Source organism: Amblyomma maculatum, chromosome 4 (genome assembly GCF_055883805.1).
Source record: "Amblyomma maculatum isolate TAMU_Amacu chromosome 4, ASM5588380v1, whole genome shotgun sequence".
In the NCBI taxonomy this organism is placed as follows: domain Eukaryota; kingdom Metazoa; phylum Arthropoda; class Arachnida; order Ixodida; family Ixodidae; genus Amblyomma; species Amblyomma maculatum.
In genome coordinates, this window is record NC_139347.1 from 184,964,668 (window position 1) to 184,982,526 (window position 17,859).

Below are 17,859 nucleotides of genomic sequence, written 5' to 3' on the forward strand. Positions count from 1 at the left end.
CGTCGGCACCGCTGATGCACTTGCTCTATTATGTCTTCTTTTCCATATTTTATTTTTCTTATTCTTCATCGCGGTCCATTTCGAGCACCGCACAAGCCGTACCTCCTCACCTCCTAAGTACCATCTTTCGAGGTATGATTTCTTTCTTGGCCCGACAAAGGTATGAGGGCGAAATGACGTAATAAAAGTGCTACGCATGTAAGTCCGTATGCTGCGCTTCGTTTCCTCGGATGCGGTGAAAAGTCTGCGTTTTTTTATTGTCCACTTGCTGCTGCGTACACGAGGCAAACGAGCAGGAGACAGCCGCTCAGCAACATTCGTCAGACATGTAACCTTCCTTATGTTCCTTCGGTTATCAAGGCGGCCTTTTTCCGGTTTTGCGAAGATGCTTCGATGCTACCCTTTTGATAAATTGCCGCGGAGGCATCTAAAGCGACAAGAACCTAAATTTTCAGATTGGGACAGGCGCCTTTATTTTCGGTTTACATTTCAGGTTTCTTTTGTCTGCAGAAAAAGAAAAAAAGAAAGGAAAATAACCTTGCTGTTTCTTTTTGTTTTCCCCCGCGGAGAAAGTGATTTTTTTTTGTGTGTGTGAATATGATGCGTCAGTGTGATGGCGTTTCTAGTGCCCTTCAGTAAGAAACGGCAACTTCGTGTCACTTACTGATCTGAATCCCCGCTGTTCTTTGCTGGTTTTCATTGTGTCGAAAAAAGTCCGTCGTATCGCTCTCAGCATATACCGTCGATTAGGAGCCTATAACTACACTTCAATCGCACATGATAACATCTTTATGGCTGTTAAAGAAAGCTAGCAATAGTTATGCCAATTTCGCGACGAAAATAAAAGTTCGGGAGTTAACACTGTTGCGAGTGCATCATGACGCCATCTGTATGACGCTAAATTATACCGCTGTAGGGAGACTACACAAACTAGTTGATTTCATCGAATTAGAGTTAGTAAAAAATATCGTGATTAAATTTAGCGCGATTTGGCAGCAAAAGTCCGGCGTTGGTTTTTTTTCGAAGTTTAGATGGGAATGAAAAATCGCGAGCATGCATATACGCCATGTGATGGTTAGGAGCAAGATATTGCCGGGTGCTGACTGGTCGACAGGGTGTATGACGTCACGAAACCATGTGACATGCATGAACAGGCAGGATCGTCTAGCTCGGCTTCTGCGAACTCTAGTTGCTCCTTTGGTATCACAGTCACTCCCGCCGAGACCGCTGGATCTTGTCAGACACGATATACGCTACTTGGCCATAAAGGCACAACTATTATTGCCCCCCCCCCCCCCTCCCCCACCTCTACGCCGTCTTGCAAACTGAATTCCTTCGAAGATTTCTTCATTCGCATCCTGATTCAAGTTAACGCTTTCACTGGACACGCGAACATGTTCATTTTCAGAGGACATGTACGTTCTCATATTGAATTTTTGTCTGTTATTTTCATATTTCTCTTTCATTATGCGTGTAACATACGTCCAGATTTATGCGTATACATTTCAAGGCGAGATGCTCTTTAATTTAAAGCCCGTCAGGGTGGTGCAGTGGTTACGGCGTTCGACTACTGTTACCAAGGTTGCTTGATCTAATCTCGGCCTCGACGGCTACTTTTCGATGGAGGCGAAAAAGCAAGGCGCACGTGTGCGATGCGATGTCAGTGCATGCTGAAGAACCCCAAGTGGTCGAAATTTGCGGAGTCCTCCACTACGGCGTCTCTCATAGCCTGAGTCGCTTTGGGACGTTTAATCTCAAAAACCAAACCAATCTTTAATACCGCTTAAACGCTAGATGCTAGGTAGTAATTTGTAAAGTTTGTGTCGCTGCTTGCGAGTGAGGAGCGAGCTGTTGTCTAATAAATGACAGTGGAGCATGGAAAGTGATTTGGAATTGCTGGCTGCACGAGTTTTCAGCGTTGGGCCAAAGTGAACTGTCCTGCCTATTCGTTGATTGCCATGTAATAACTCTCATTCATACCGACACTCACTAGGAGCCACCAACGCGGCCGTGCCAAACAAGCACCATTGGAGGAGAACCCAATTTTTATCTCAGTATTCATATCACTTCAGCTTTCTCCCCACTGCGCATGCGCGTGTCCGCGTGACGTCTCAAGAACGAACTGTACTGGCTCTTGCTTGCCTGCAAGAGAGCAGCTGTCGAGCCATAACTGCTTGCAGTGGGAACGTGCCCGCGCGTGTGTGTACATCTGTAAATCTAACCCCCCCCCCCCCCCCCCCCCCCGTCTCTCTCCCTCCCACACTCAGTTCCTCGACAAGCTTTTGTCCCGCACCAGCCGGTGCGCTCCTCATCGCCTTCCTCCTCGCTCTCTTCGCGAGGCGAAGCAGCGCCTTTGTCTCAGCTGCTAGCTGCTAACAATGGCGCCTCGGAGCCGTTAAAGTCAAGTTGTTGCGGTCCGAGACAAGCACGCGTTTAGGGAATGGAACGCCTGAAGTGTTTTCTCGTTAATGAGCCTTATCTGGTGCGCCATCGTCATCGCTGGAGGAAGCTCAGTAGCGGATGTCTCCTTCTTTTCCGGGGTTAATTCCACAGCGCTCTGCGTTTACAGCGAGGGGGGGGGGGGGGGGGGGGGGGGGGGGGCGGGGGTCGGCGCCGGGCGCGAGGTCGCAGTGTTGTGATGAATGATTCGCCGTTGCTGTGAAACCTATAGATACGAACACCTATGAGGCGTAACGCATATGAAGCCTTGATATCACGTCCCAGAAAGCTCTCAGCGGGCTCTCAGCCGTATCCGAGTGAAGGTGTTTTTAACATTCGCCCGCACACTCCGCTTTCTAAGCGGGATATATTCAATGGATGAATATCGTTCTGTATTTAGCCATTGGGAAAGGTTTCTCCTTTGGACGGAAAAGAGTTAGACACATTAGGCCCTGCTAACAAAAAAAAAAATAAATAATTGAAGACTAAGCGGTGGAGTAGTCGCCCTACTGGTTTTCGTAATGACTGGAACTGTTAATAAGGAGTGAAGTAAGATTAGTGAAAAGTTCCTTCTATATCTTTTTTTTTTTTTTTGCCCGAACCGCGTGCCAAGGCACAGAAAAGGCGGCAGATAAATATGTCACTCTTACTCGATAGTTCTTTCGCGCGAGATTGTCTGTTCTAGTTCCTCCGTTATGCTCGTCATTTACGGTTTGTTCTCATCGTTCGCGTCGACCTGATACAAGAAACGGAATTTCAGCTTCGCAGCGAAATAGAAGCGCTCTGTTTCGAATCAAGTCACTGTAGCTGCTGCGGGAAAGACACTTTGTGCTTAAATAGCACTATGCGTTGGAAATTAGCGCTGGAAATTCTTTAAATGTGGAGAGGCTTTCTATGTCGATCGCGGGAGATTTTGTGAACCCACTCTCCGCAATGCTGATCTCGATAACAAAAACGAAATGCAAGGTTCTATCACGCTTTGAAGACAATAGTTAAAGTGCGTCCATGCTTTTATAAGTATAAAATAAACTAACGCACCAACTGTTGAGTCTGGCGCCCTTTTAACAGCATCAATTTCACCGTTAAGCCAGAATAAGTCTGGCGGAGGAAAACCTGTACCCATTAGGAAAGCGGTTTGTACCCTCCGGCAGTTGGGATCAAACCCGGCACGTTTCGCATGCTATGCGCAGGGGCTCAAACCACTAGGTCACTGCTGTTGGAGTGTATAAATAACATTTTGAAACAGAGGAGTCTTGCACTCGTCTCTCAGTGTTTAGCGGAACCACCCTTAGGCGCGCTGTGACGTGGTTACGGTTGAAGATTGAAAGACTTTGGGATAACTTTATTGCAGCCTTCCTTTTGTCATTGCCTGTTCGGCTTCTCGCTAGAAGCATTGTATAGTTCTTGATGACAGTCCTTCAATCATGCTAATAAGCGCCGATGATTACGACGCTCGTTAACTCGAAACTTGAGCGTGGCTTTTCACTTAGTTGAAAACTTGTCGTCTTTGTCGTCAGCGAGGTGAACGAGGAGCACATCCGTTCTGTCAACGGTACATGTAGTCCCACGTACGGTACATGCTGCGTCCCTTAGAGTATAGGTCACCTAACAGCCAATGGGAGAACTATTATGAAGAAGAAGCATTGCACCATTCCCACATGATGATGATGGTGGTAGCGGTGGTGATGATGATGATGTATTGATGGCCGGCCTTTTACCGTATCTTCCGGTTGAGCCGCGAAAGTTAGTGGGAAATCAGACAAATGTATAAAAATCATTGAGAGCGAAACTGAACGCGCTTCTCCTCGTTGATTCTCTAGCGCAAAGCATTAGCGCTTCATTTCTGAATGCGAAAAGCGGCAGCTCAACTTGTCTTTCTTGCTTTATTTATTTATTTATTTATTTATTTATTTATTTATTTATTTATTTATTTATTTATTTATTTATTTATTTATTTATTTATTTATTTATTTATTTATTTATTTATTTATTTATTTATTTATTTATTTATTTATTGTGTTACTCTGCTGAATATTTTGCTGCACGCGCACAGAAGCTTTCGAGGTACGCTTAAGAACAGGGTGATACAGCATTAAGGGGTCCCTCAGGATCCCTACACTGTCGTTGAGCAAACTGTCCGAGACCTCAGGTGGCGGAAGGTTGCCTGAAGGCGGGCATAAACTTGTGCTCAAGGTTGGCTTTTGGCGCTTGTAATAGGGGACAGGGCGGCACACGGGGCACCCTGTTCCCCAGATTCTTAAGCTTCCCTTTTAAGGACGCGGTAGTCAATTCTATTTCTGTCTCTTATGTGTCGCGCACGTAGGACTAGCTAGCACCCTTTATGACTCCTACACCCGTGAGAAAGATTGCGAACAATTGCTTCATTTCACACAAAACAAAAATCATATTTATGAGCAGCTATAGAACGCAGCAAAAAACAAAGACCACATATGATGTTTCGAGAAACTACGTGGCAGTTGAGACGACTAGAAATGAACCTTACAAAAAAGCTTGCTTGTCGCTTTGAAACCAGGCCGATCGTCATGTTTGTTGTATACCTTTCTTCGCTTGAAAGTCGTAGTTTCTTCCACCACAAGCCAGCTATTGGTGGTGTATCCGTTCGCGTGCATGTCGGTCTTCTGTGCTTCTGAAAAAAAAAAAAAAAAAGAGTACAATCCATTATCAGAACCATGACAGTACAGCAATTACATTTAGCTGGTTCGATGGACAAAGTGCGTAGAGCAGCATGTTGTTGCCGGTACTAGCCAAGACGAAAAGAGTGTTTGAAAAGCTTCTAAGTTTATCATGCAAAGGTGTGGCGGCGTTGTCCGCACAGTTCAACGCAGAATCGTTTTTTTTTCTGATGCATGAATTACGACAACGTAACCGCTGCTACACTTGGCAGGCCAATTATTTGATAGGGCGGCTAATGTGCGCAAATAAGCGGCGGCGGAGTGCTGAGTTGAATGGTTTATTATGGCTCCTTAGGCTCGTCTTCCCGTAATTGCACCGTAAATATATGAGCGGTTTTCGTCGTAGAGGATTCTCTACAGCGAACCAGCAATGGCAATTAGACTCGCCGGCTAAACACGAAATAAAACAAGGCCCCTTTCTTTTTTTCTATTTTTTTTTTTACTCATAAGTTCCACCTACGTCATATTGCCAAGCGGCCAGTAATGCCTATGTGTACGCGAAAAAAACAAAACAAAACAACAAAAAAAAAAGGATATAAGAGGCAATGTGGCTGTTAAGAAGTACAGCCGTTTCGTCTTTTAGGAACTTGACGGCGGCCGTAGAGCAAATTTGGTTGCAGTTCGTTCATGTATTGACGAAGCTGTTTCTGACCGTTTCGACAACACCGCCTTCGTTCCCTTCGTTCTTTGATGTGGCTGTAAAACGCGCGCGCTCACACGGGCAGTGATCAGAGTCAAGTCCCTTGAAGCAATTTTAAAGCAAAACAATATAAAAAAATACAGTTACGTCACCTCTTTTTCCCTCTCTTCGCGTTGCTCTCCACACAGTTCTCAGCGACGCAGGTGCGCCCTTCGAGGGAAAGAAAGGCGCGCGCAAGTGGTGAGTAAAAAAAAAAAACAAAAATGCGTCGGCATAGATGATGCGAAGGCAAAGAAAACCAGAAAAAATAAGCTAGGAATCAGTGGGTGTACCGAAATCTCGCACGTGTCTTAGCGAGCAGTCGTTTGGAAACGCCTGCTGGCAGAGAAAAGCGATACCCGTCGGTTGCGTCAGACGTGGATCGTGCGCGAGCAGTTTGCGTGAATCGGTAAAACACGGGAAGAGCGTCGCCTTTGCTAGTACCGCCTCACCTCTCTCGAGATAGCGCCCGTGCATATTCGTTAAAGTGTCGCCCTTTACTCGGAAAAGGTAAGATAGGAAAAGCGAAAAAAAAAATAATAATAAACGAACAAGCTCCGCTTCGCGGCATGCACCGGCAACCTGGATCGTTCCGTGCGACTTCCATCGAGGTCCCTATCGTGGCAGTCGGTTAGGCCTGGTTACGCGGCCGCGCTGTGCCGTTCCCTTGGCGGTGCGCGTACTGCGGATACGACCCCGGGAGCCCGAAGGTTGGATGCTCCCACGGCGGCCATGGAGTGCGAAACACCGCCTTACACTGCGATTCCAGGCAAGTGTGGCGGTGGAGTGACGCTATCTTGTTACCCGATCGCTCTTCGTTTTGTTTCGGGGCCAAAGAAAGGTTGGCGCTTCTGCTCCACCGCCTGCGGCTCAGCTGTTATGAAATCATGTACTCGATTGACAGCAAATCAAGCAACTGAGCATGCAGGATGAACCGGAAGAAATTACTATGAGACCGAAGCGCGCTGTGCCCGTCTTTCTCGTGATAAAGTTAATTGGGAAATCAGGAACTTAAGCTCGGGTCTGTTGATTCAACTTTTCGGGCCTGAGCTGCCGCGGATTCTCTTTGGAAGCGGCATTTACGTGCTTGTTTCTTGGTCGCCGGGTCGGCTCCCGGCCGCCGCGATCGCATTTCAATTCAGGTGATACGCAAAGAAAAAGCATTCCTTGTGCTCTGCCATGCCAACGCAGGTTAGAGGTGGTCTAAATTAAACTGGAGCCTCCGTCAGTGGCGTCCTGCCTGGCCCATGTTGTCGTTCCGGGACATATTGTTGAGCCTTGGAAGCTTCCATCGTAGCCTGCGATTTGCACTTGTGCAAGCTGTACTGTTCTTTTTGGATGTGCCCTGACAATGCGGCTAGAGGCCAAGGCGAAAGTGAGGCACGCTGTTGCTTCAGCTGTCACGTATGTCTCACCTCGGTTTCATAAGTCGATACAAGGGAAGTGAACCGCAAGAGATCGCTCTGGGTTATGCTGGGTAGTGTCTCATAAAAGCGACGAATGCATCTTGCGAAGGACGCAGAGGTACCATCAAGTGGTTATAGCCACAGACGGCGAGCATCCACTAAAGTGACGTGTTAATGTTTTGGTGGCTTGGAGTCCTAAAGGTGCAGTCTAGCGCGATTTGAAGGTTATCTTGCGAGCGTCGACCGAGAACATGAACAGCTAGAATCCCCTGCCGTGGGCGAGGGAAGTATCAGGCTTCCTTCCCTCATCTTCTTTGCTGTTCCTTACGCAGCCTCCACTGCATTCTAGGCGAGTAGCTTTATAATTTGCGTTCTTTTTGGCTTAGCGAATAGTCAGTGATCGTACTGCGCGTGCCGTATTTCCACCAGTTTTTGTTATCGTCCGCGAATATAAGAGGTAACCAAGTCCACAATTTGTCGCAACGAATTGAAAGCTTAGAATACAAAGAAAGGGTGGTGAGTTTGTCGCGAGGGGTGATGGCTGTAGCATGGAACAGCGAACGAGGGAGAGAAGAATGCGAAACTGAGATTTTCTATGTTCAGAAACCGGCCACTAAGCGCTTAGAACGTTAAGTTGGTCGACGCTCGCGCGATCACTTTCAAAGCGCTCTAAATTGTACAGGCTCAGGGCCTCAGGGATCAATAGATCCGTTACTCATAGCGATGCGTTTTCTGTTGCTCGTCGTTTATCTTGGTCAATGATAAATCGCTAAAAAGCGCGCGTACACTTCTGTTGCCTTCACGTGTGCAAACGTGGCCGCATGGTTCTCGTTATAAACACGAGAAGCTCAAAATTATACCGGTAACTGAAGCTAACTGACTATAGGCTGTTTCGTGTAGCGCATGTGTACAGGTTCATTTTCTTAACGTACAAAGCATGTGCCTACATATTTTCGTAATACACTCACCTAATGTAGTTTTATAAGACAGGTCCTACATCTACATATACTAAAAAAGAAAGCCGAAAATGAGAAATAGAGGCAAAGAACTGACTGAATACCTTTCCCAAAGAAGACCTAAAACAACTCAACATTTTTTTTTTTTTTTCCGACTGAAAGTTTTCCTATGATTCCGCCCCGTTTTATCTGGCTATGTACCCGCGAAGCCGTCCGTGCTCTTAGGCATGCGCAGACGTGGGAAATAAGGCTTTGTAGACGATACGTCGGTGCCGTCTTTCTTCGTTACTCTCTACAGAGGTCGTCTTCGCCAGGCTCATGTAACTATAGCAACCAAATGTTGAAAGAAGGCGAGCGCTCTCTGACGTGAGTTTTGACGTAAACGCGTGACGAACTCGCGATTGTCGCCGTGAAGGGCGCAGCTGACGCGAGCTGGATGCAAGCAGGAGAGAGCGAGGGGAAGAGCGTGACCGTTTTCTTCCGACGCGCAATCCTTTCGCCAGCGTCAACGAGACTTGTGGGCGGTTTTTCTTTCATATCCGCTGCAAACTAGGAGATAGCTTGATAGCGCTGCAGATGAGCCACTGCTGTTTTTGAGACGTAAATATATCCAAAGTTGCTTCTTTTGAATGCTTTTTTTTTTTAATTTTCCTTCGAATGGTTAGCGAGATAGATTAGTACACAGAAAGAAAAAAAAAATGGCATGCGATAATTATGCATCATGACTCGCAGGTTCCTGTATTAGTCCTTTGACCAGATATAACAATGAATGAAACGCGCATTATAATATATGCATACATATATAACTTGTCCGAGGAAAATTCGTCTTTTTACAAGCGGCCTTTACATGAGCTGTTTGCTTAACAAGGAGGAGAAGTTTCAACAACGGATTAATTCCTTGTTCTGAAGGAAGCAGACGTGTTCCCGCCTTGAATGTTCTACGTCGCATTCTAAGGTAGGTGGCCACGGTGCCCAGTAAATTCTTATTTAAATTATACTACACTGTAATTTCACTTTCGGTTTCTGTAGCTACATTCTTACTTGAAACTTGCAAATTGCATTTAACAATTGTACGTTTCTCGCTGTATTTCCAGCATCTCGCCCAGTTGCTGTCAATCAAAGCGACAAAATAGGGAATTATTGCACTTCTTTCTATCTATTTATATTAACTGTAATTTAAAACTTTGCAGCCATTGTACTTCTTCTAAAGCTGGAAGTGCGCGGGAATGAAAATTGATTTGTAATTTATATGACGCGTGCAGGCGAATTTCACGTGGTCGTCAGTTGATTTTCCCTCTGGATCTTGCACTATGATGCTGATGATGGTTATAGGATGCTTGAGGTCTTGCAGATTCCATGTTGCCTGATCACGTTAATAGAGGATGCTTCCGGAAGGGTTAAACGTTTAGTAAAAGTTAATAAAACAGACAGAGAGACACAAAGAAAAACGTGTTTACATTTGACTGCCTTGTAGTGTGTCCTGACGAAAGCTGACCCCGGTCCCACTAAAAGAGCCTGTTTTAAACCACGTGGCTCTGCCGTTGGTGAGGGGAACAATCAGTTAACATATTAGGTAATTTCTCAAACACTGACCCAAATACTTTTTTGGGAAGGGAAAATGCAAGCAATCAAGTATTGGCGAATAGAAACACAACCAATTAGGCTTTCTGGAAAGACAATATTGCGGACTGCCAATGTAAGATCGGGGAAGGGAGATGATCTCAGTTCAACACTGTACAAGTATATACTGGCTGCTTTTTTTAACTGTTTACAAATCGTTATTTCAAACCCCGCGAGAGACACGTCAGTTCTTTCTGTGCAGGTGGTTTGTACAGTAAGGCGGACAGAGTGAGATCAGTAATTAAGCAAATAACGGAAATGAAGTAATTAATATCTTTAGTTTTGATTAGATGGGCCAGAAGTATACTAAATAAATGAAGGCCGTCAACATAAAAGTTGAATCCAGGCTTTAAGTTTTATTTAATCGACAATGCAGTTCGAGATCTTTAACTTGAAAAACGGGCATTTTTAGCTTGTAAAGCTGGCTTCCCACACTGCACATTTTAGAACTGCGTCGCTGGGTGTGCTTCTAGGGCATAAAAATGAGAAATCAACGCCATTCTAGATATGAGCGTTCCCCCTGCTCTCATCCCGTATTCTTGGGTTTTTAAGAGAAGCAAACGTCCTAAACAGAATGTATATTTTAATAACTACAATCGCTAAATAGAACAGAACTCTTGACATTAAGCTCGCATAAAACAGCGCAGCCAGGTCTCTGAATACTTCCTCTAGGCGAAGGGTGAATCCATTTTTATTCTGGTTCCTCATAAAATCCAGTTTTAAGTTGAATCTTTTGAAAATGTATGTGCCGGGAAACCGTGTCTCCTTATCTAACAGCATTCATTGTGGGAATTTTATTACTTTTTAATGGATAACACTATCGTGGTCGTGCAGCCACTATACTAGATATCTTCCACAACTTTCACGTACTATGGCACTTCCACACCCTGATTACGCAATGTATGCATGAATTCAGAGGTTTCGACGAAGTCAAACGCTTTTTCGTAACTAATAAATGCTACGTGCATGATGACCACTTTACCCAATTTTTATTCTTCACAATAAACAGATTATGTGGTTCTTTACTTTGCGTTTAGGCTGAATTTACTAGGCTGACAATTTTGCTTAACAATGCCACTTTTTTTTCCCCTGCTACCCGATTCAAAGTCTTGACGGGAAGACCGAAAAGGACTCCGTAATTAATGTTTAAAAGTAAATGACTGCACAGCCTTCCAGAGTTAGGGTGCGGGCTAGTTGGAGTATTGCAGCTGGAGTTGAAAGCCAGCGCATGTGCATCAGTACTCCGCTGAGCCGTGACTTCATCTTAACTTAGCTTCAGGGATCTCTCTCGAGCTCTCTAGAATTCACCATAATTTTTTTATGTGAACAGCGGGTGCTGGCGACACTTCTTGTTCATTTTCAACCCTTTCTTGCTCACTGAAAAGTCCGTAGTCATCGAATAATAGACCCCTGCCATTAAAGCGCAGTATTCTGCAGATACACACCAACTTCTATGTGGGCTCAGTGTCTTCTTAAGAGGAATCTGTTGCTAATGCATGCTCATACGCCGTGTTTGTGCTGACATATGTCTCCTGAGCAGCTCCACGATATTACACTTCAATCACGTGTGAAAAAAAAAAAAAAAAAAAAACGCGAATTTGTCGCAATGGATACGTATGGCTATTCTGTGAGACCGTAGTGGCACTTCTTCAACTCAAACAACGACCGTTCGCTGGGAACAAACACGAGCGTGAGATTTCTAAAATTGAAAGACACACCAGGTCGATAGAAAACGCGTGAGTTGTGCGTAAGAATAAGTGTGAACACGCGAGTTGGGATGTTCTTCATGCTATCCTCTTCGCAGTAGCGAGCAGGGGCCCTTCAGTTCATGTGAGAAGTGCTCATTTAACTGAAAATTCACCTTCTTTCACCAACTGTGCTTTCCGCTCAAAAAAGAAAAGAACACGAGGATTTCACATGCATAGTATTATTTTGTCCGAGCCGAATATTTTGCTCAGTCAGATTTCATTCTTCAGGATGTGCCCTCTAATTTCGTCCGATGTGACGATTGTGTGAAACCAATGTGGCTTTCATTAACGAATGCAATCATGTTTCAGACTGAGTGGTTCTTCGCCGCCGTGCTTTCGGCTAACTTTCATTAGTGCGGACAATAAACCAAGATTAAAAACCAACGTAGTTTAATATATCAGACAAGTGAAGGTTTCATCTCTATTTTTCCTGCGCCCGACAAAGTACAAAGGTATCGTGGAGTTTCGTTCAGTTCCCAAACATTACTACTGAGCGTGGGCGGTCTAGCGCTTGTTATGTGAACTGCTATTCATAACTTATTATGGAGCCAATGTCAATACGTATTTAGGAGTGTTGACCGTGGTAAAGTGATTGGTCAGGCACAATACCCAGCTGCGGCGCTCGCTTGGGGCACCCGAGAACAAGCGGATGAAGACGACGAAGTCTCATGCAGACGTGCGCTCGCACAGTCATCTTTCAAGGCAGGAACGTGACACGTGCCGCCATCATCGCACTTTGTGCACCATTTATGATGTTTTAGCAAATTTCCGCCTGCTGGTTTGGACTCGACTTGCTTAAATTTAGCAGGAAAGCAATCCCTGCGTTAAGCGGTCCACGCGTTTGCACTCCTGCTTTGAGGCGGAGCCGCATCCGAACCTTGAAGCTCAGTTTTTGTGCCATAGTCCTTGCTTTGGCCTCAGAGGCCACAGTATCCTGGTGTCATGCCGAATCTCCTTGGGTGCGTTCGCGCCGCTGGCTTCAGCATACGTACCTGGTGTCGGGTCGTCGCTGATCAATGAGGGCGCGCCCCGAGATGAGGCCTCGAGCTGACTCTCGCCACTTTCCCAAAACGGGTTAGTGGGGCATACAATTTTTGGTAGTGGGGGGAGGGACAAATCGGCGCATCCGATCGCCTCCCCCTACTTAGCGGAATCAAAAAGTAGATTTCATACAACTATGAACACCACTTGGAAACGCGACTGTTTGCGCTGAACCCTTGTCCCAAATAGCCCTGCAAGTCTGCTTAAAGGTACAGTGTAAAGGCCGGTGTAGGCGGTCGGCCCCCGGCAGGAGCGGTTCCGGTTCCTTGAGTTTTCAATGTTCTGAGTACAAAAGCGCCTGTTGGCACTCAGGTGTAAGGTGCACAGCTCTAAGGTTTTAAGGTGAACAGCACCGATGAAGGCCGTTGGAATGACTGGGTGACAGGGTCTAACGGCTGGCGCATTGAGATTGGAACGGCCAGGCCCGCTAAGGATAATGCAGAAGCATGGACCCACTGGTCGGGGTCCGTTGCGTGTTATTTTGGCAACAGTAATGCATTTTACGCGGAAGAGGTCACCGACGTGGCAGATTTTGGGAGCACCGAGGGGCCAATATGGCGGCCACTTAGTAGTGCGCGGCGCCGATCGAAGAACTACGGGAAGGATGCATCGAAACGATACCACCCATCTTGCATTGATAACCGTAGCGTTGAAATAACCAGATGCATTTTGACGCGTACGCAACACGGGGCGAAAAGGAACGTTTCATTCTTGTGTTTATTTTTTCCTCTCGTAATGAAGGGGCCCACACACAGCTTAAGAATATGAGCAGGGCCCGAAATTTGACAGGCCTATTGTGGTTGCTTGGGCCACTGTCGTTCCTGTTAATACTTCTTGTTGCTCTTTCTTCTTGCATGCATGCGTCGGGAGAGCGTGCTAACTGTCAGGAAGGTTGAAGGGGGGTGGTAGCCATTAGGTAACCGATCAGGTTGATACTTGCTGCAATTGGCTTATTCGAATGTGGGTTGGGTCCCGAGGCATTAGGACGATCGAAGCCCCAGAACTCTAGTCAGGTGTTCTGAGCGCCATCTTCGGCTAGGTCGAGGTAGCTAGATCCATGTTTGGCCTGCCTTTTTTGTAGGTGCGGTAAAGAATTGTAAAAAATTGTGCATGTACTTCACTTCATCTCTTCCTATTTCGACAGGTGTCGCTATCTCGTATTCCATCGTCATCCCAAATACCCGTCCCGGAAGACGCCATCTATAACTTCACTCGCTGTAATGCGAAAGAATTGTTACTTCTATCGCGCCCATTGTTGGACTCAGCCGACGCTATGCTAGCATTGTGGAGGTGCCAGGTTTGATCCCTGGCGCCGCCGGGAACCCACTGGTTTTTAATGGGTACAAGATTTCCTCCGATCTGGTGCTCAGCTCATCGGTGAAATGCTTGGAAAGGGGCCGAGAAAGGTGCACCGATGGGTCAGTGATTCGTTTCTCGGTCGTACAACCATAAGGTCGCCTCGTGCGCAGAAACCCATATGTGACCCCTTTTTTTTTTGGTCCACAACCTCTTTCTCAAGCATTTCATCCCAGAAGAGCCGAGCGTCAGGCTGGGGAAATATTGTACCCATTGGAAACCGATGGATACCCGGCGACACCAGTGATCGAACCTTGTACCCCCGCTACGCATGACCGCGCACCCTTCTAGATGGTGTGTGTGTTTGCCGTATTCAACTAGGTAGAATGAAGGAAGGGCGCTAAGAAACTTCATGAATATGGCTATGTTCATTGCTCAGTGCGAAAGTGTGTGGCCATCAGGCAAGGAAGAAGGCAGTGTGTCGCAGTTTGACGCGAGGCGCGATCGGCTGCGGCGATAATATAGTCTTGCTCATTTCAGTAGGGTTCTGGATTCCGATAATGCTCACGTGGCACAACAAGATTGTGCATTGCAGGAATGATTGGCCACTGCAGTTGGTAATAGTAATCGGATGTTTCGTCCCAGGCAAATGAAAAAGGCCAACGCATGGTAGCAATGTTTTTGTGTGCCACCGTCTGCAATATTTTCCTCATATCTAAAATACGGTATGTGATAAGCGTGTTGTGTTTGCCGCTAGGAAATATCCAAAAAAATTAATCGTGTGTCCCGTCTTCATATGGGCCTCTACTTGGGAAAGGTCAAGTCGAACAAACTTGTTTATAAATGTGAAATAATGGAGGGCTTGGTCTAGTGCATACATTTTTGCAACAGGTTGTATCGCGCTTTATGTCCCTTCGGTATCAAAAGGATTCATTTCTTAAAGACAGTCATTCAATTACGGTTGAGCAGCCTGCTGCCCGAATTGATTTGCTCGTCTGAAACCATGAGTGGTGCAGTGAAGGGGTACTTGCGAGAAGTGGAGCTTTCTCACATGATGTTGCACGTGCGGTTCTCCATGGACTACCTGAGTAAGGTCACGAGAAAAAACTTGGATAGAGTCTTAGTGGACATAATGCTTCCAGTGCCGATGTATCGTCTGCCACACTACGGAGGCCCAATGGGAGACGTATTTAAGAGAAATAAATGAATGCCCATTATACTGTAAGTAAACACCTGTTTGTAATACATTATCAGTCAAAACATAAATGCATGGCCAGTACCTTTTGGTCCCTTGGTCGATTACTTGTTTCATGTGTAAAAAACCTGAAACAATTCGTACTTTTCGCTTATCACTGACATGGTGAGAGGATGGAGGTTTCACAGAAGCACGCACATATTTATTTTTTTTTTATTTGAAAATACCTTACAGGCTCATTCGCCATTGTTTAAGGGGGACATAAAATCTATACAGTGCAATATATACATAAAATGCAATATGAAGGAGCGTGCAGCTTCCGGGCCGGTTGTGCATCTCGAGACGATTTTGTCACTGGCAAATGGAACTCGAAGGTGTATCTTGTAGGGTGAGGCAGCATTCAATAACGGCCATGAGATATTCTGCGGCATAAAACCTAAGACTGACGCCGACCTGTGCATCGAGTCGCTATGCCTACAAACAAGAGCTCTGAAAGCCCCACCACACACCGTGGCCGCGGAGATCTGCCGCAAAAGAAATGGCATAAAGGCAAGCAACACTGGAGTAGTTTTTATTTATTCGCGTGCAACACTTTTGGTACTGTGAATTGTGTTGCATGCCCCGTCCGTGCGCAGTGCGTTAGCGTACGCTTGAAATGCGGCAGGTGTTATCAAACAACACAGTTCTGCTGTGCACGTGCAACATTTAAGCATGTTTTTCAACGGTCATACATGTGCTTTGAAGACGCGGACGAACAAGAAACACGGCGTGGTCGTCCACGCCTTAGTCGCGAAAGTACGACCTATTGGAATGAAACAACTCGCCCAAGCCAAACTATTAGTTAACGCGCTTTTCTTTTAGTAATTTTTTTTTTAGTAATTAGTACTTGATTTGCAAGAAACGAGGAGCTGCTCACCATTTCTGCTGGAAGTAAATGTTTATTCCTGTTTACAAGAAATGGAGGTGCAGTATCTGTCACACTTTCTAGGGTGAACACCTGACCCCTCGTCGCTTCACTTTTTGCGTCCGCATTTTGGCCTCATCAGCATAGCCTATTAATGAGAATACAAAAGCATGATAAGTAAGGCCACATCACTTTCTTCACCAAGCTTAGCCGGCAATCTTTGCGGGCAAAATCAAGTGTAGTTCGACTTTATCCTATGCGACACATCAAGGCAGGGCATTGCAGAATTAAGGGCAGATGGATTTTTGCTTACAGATGCCATTTTAGCTCGTTTAATGTGCCCTAATGCACTCTGCATCGTTTTTGAGAGCATTGGCAGACAGCTTGGGAGCACGGAAGCCTCTGCCACCGCCACTGAGTGATACCAAGAAATAGGCCATGAGATGAGAATGGCATTGAGGTTGGCGATGCGGCATAGCGGCAGTTTCCGGCCAGCGACGGACGCCGCCGGGAATCCCAGCGCGCAACCCGAGATCTGTCCCAGCTGCGGCCCGCCGCAACCCGAGCGCCCATCGCGCGATTCGGCGAGTCGGCCCCACGCGCGCATGGCGGCGGGAATCGGAGGCTTCCGTTCGCACTCCCATCCCATCCCACGCCGCGTGTCGACGTCGTGGAAGAGGGTTTGACGCGGTGAGGACGTGCCGAGCGGAGAGGCCTGGAATAAAACCTTTCCATCTGGTTCCAGACATGGGCTGGCCGGGGTCGCAGCAGGGCCCCTTTCTAGGAGGCTGTGTAGAATGTGGGCCAGTGAAACAGAGGGAGAGAATGACGTTTGCTAGACGTCTAATCTTGCGGATGTAACTTTGAAAAGGCGAGGGCAGCAGATTATTTTTTTTTTTTTAAGAATTATTATCGTTCATGTGATTGTTACTGGTACTGTAACTATATTTTTTGTCCCATAGCGATCGTCTGCGGGGAAGGCCTCCCAGGCACTGCTCCGCTTTATGAAAAGCACAGGCCTAATCGAAAGACTATGATTTTGCTGTTATGTTACGTGATATGACTGTGACGCGATGTGATGTGACATGTCTGTGATGTGACTGTACTAACTTCTCCCCATCTCTCTCTCACAACTTTTATATCTACTCACCCCTTTCCCACAGTGCAGGGTAGCAAACCGGTTTCTTTTGCGGTTTAACCTCCCTGCCTTTTCTCCTCATTTTCCTCCTAATCCTCCTCATCTCGTTGAAGCCGTGCCTAAACAAGAACAGAATCCCAAAAACAAGCCCCGCCGCGGTGGTGCAGTGGTAAGACGCCCGACTACTGTGCTGGAGTTCTGGTTTCGATCCTGATCGCGGCGGCTGCGTTTCGATGGAGGCGAAACGAAGTGGCTTCCGTGTGCTGTGCCATGTCAGCGCATGTTAAAGCTCCACAGGTGGTCGAAATACTCCGCAGCCCTCCACTACGGCTCCCCTTTCTTTCTTTCCACTTTCACTTCCACCTTCCTGCCTTCCCTTATTGGTGCGGTTCAGGTCTACAGAGCAAGTGTGACAGGTACTGCGCATTCCCATTCCTGTGAACCAATTACTATTATCCTGCTTAAAAGCAGAAATCACACGGCGACATCAACAAAAGCGAATGGTAGATTCGATGGCGCTGTTATTCTATGTTATCACAGGCTTAGTCGCCGCAATTATTTTGCTTTACGCGCTGCAAAATTGCGCTGATGATTACTCATACTTGCGTACTCATCGTCCCTTTTTTTTTTTTTTTTTTTTTTGATCGACGTACCGCAGCGTTCGGACCCTTTTGCAGCGCCTGTTTAGGCACAGTCTCCGGGTTCGGCACCATCGCTAAAGCTAGAGCAGGCGTAGGGTACGAG

The 17,859-nt window shown here is 46.4% G+C and overlaps 1 protein-coding gene and 1 non-coding gene across 6 annotated transcripts in view; both read left to right on the forward strand.

The window, feature by feature from the left end:
* Nucleotides 1–17,859, forward strand: part of LOC146193818 (solute carrier family 45 member 3-like) — a 133,736-nt gene that overhangs the window by 38,501 nt on the left and 77,376 nt on the right. The window contains exon 1 of one of the 5 annotated variants that reach the window (XM_084602841.1): nt 6,188–6,580. The exons of the other annotated variants lie outside the window; for them this stretch is intronic. The gene's annotated coding sequence lies outside the window, so the exon portion shown is untranslated. Of the gene's footprint in view, nt 1–6,187; nt 6,581–17,859 lie in introns of those variants that run through there. 5 annotated transcript variants of the gene reach the window in all.
* On the forward strand, nt 12,526–12,684 carry LOC146193819 (U1 spliceosomal RNA). Its single transcript, XR_014707026.1, has one exon. It is a non-coding gene; the product is annotated as a U1 spliceosomal RNA (small nuclear RNA).